Genomic DNA, 1,221 nt, shown 5'->3' with positions numbered 1-1,221 from the left:
CAAATCCCGAAAACAAAAACATTGAAACATGTTCAAAGTCCTTCACTGTACCCATGCTGCTGATAGAGAGTGGAAGCTGTTGGCCATGAGTTGAAGTACAGGCAGACAGCAGTGACACAAGACAGCAAACAATCTATTTTTGTGCAAATTACCATTTGATCACTAAGTGGATATGTATAGAAGATAAACAGCTGTTGTCGTAGAGCTAATGGGTTGTGCCTCAATGCAGTAACTCCACTTTGCTTGTCCTGCAGTCCACCTATAGTGCTCCATTCATGTCCCATGCTCTGCTTGCGTGCTATCTATGGGTGGATTCCTGAAAGTTGTGGTGTGGTCTGTGTGATGTGGCGGCCAGCTGCTGTCTACCTTTGCGGTGTTCTTTTGTGGTCCATATTTTAGCTGGGATATTTCAATAATTATTTACGTCTGATGCATTTCCTGCCTGTGCGTTAAATGTTAACCCTTAGATTAACACAAATCCATTTCTAGTGTGACATTTTTATATATATTCTTTTCTTATAGTTTTTTCATAGACAGGTAGTATTTCCTTTTTTTTTTTTTTTTCTAAAGTGGAATGTACTTGTATATGTAAGAAACTTATTGTGTATAAAGCATAGTTATGCTGCCTCCTCTTTAACTTGGTTGGAATGGCACAAATGCCGCCACTCACACAAGACCCCGGGCCCTATGTTACCTGCCTACAAATGTCTCCTCAAGTTAGCAGGGGCAGAATTCTTTATACACCCTAGAGCATCAGTTGAATAGAAATTCCTTACGCACTTTCAACCCTGCGTTTTTCCCCTCCTGTCTGCTGTCACGCCCGCCTCTCTTCTCATCTTAGACTTGTCCATACCAGGAGGATGCTCAAGATAAAGTTAGCCCCTTGATTGTGTTCAACCCTCAAGTGGTGACAAAGAATTCTGAATTAGCATTAGTCATGGTATAAACCCTGTGTAAGGAGATTTTTTTCAACATAACAATAATTACCATGTTCATATATATTTTTTTAAGGGTGAGTCTTTGGTTTTTAGTGGTTCTTCTCAGGAAACATTTATTAAGAATTCTCCATACATTTTCAGCAAAAGGTTATAGTTACAGAGGCAATGCTTCAAGTTGTATCTTGGGTAAGGTTACATAAGGCCCCGTCCGCACTAACCTGCCTTGTAGTACAAATGTGCATTTTGTATTTCACCTAAATTCACTTGATTTTCATGAATACGC

Source organism: Penaeus monodon, chromosome 34 (genome assembly GCF_015228065.2).
Source record: "Penaeus monodon isolate SGIC_2016 chromosome 34, NSTDA_Pmon_1, whole genome shotgun sequence".
In the NCBI taxonomy this organism is placed as follows: Eukaryota; Metazoa; Arthropoda; class Malacostraca; order Decapoda; family Penaeidae; genus Penaeus; species Penaeus monodon.
This window is presented reverse-complemented; position numbering follows the sequence as displayed.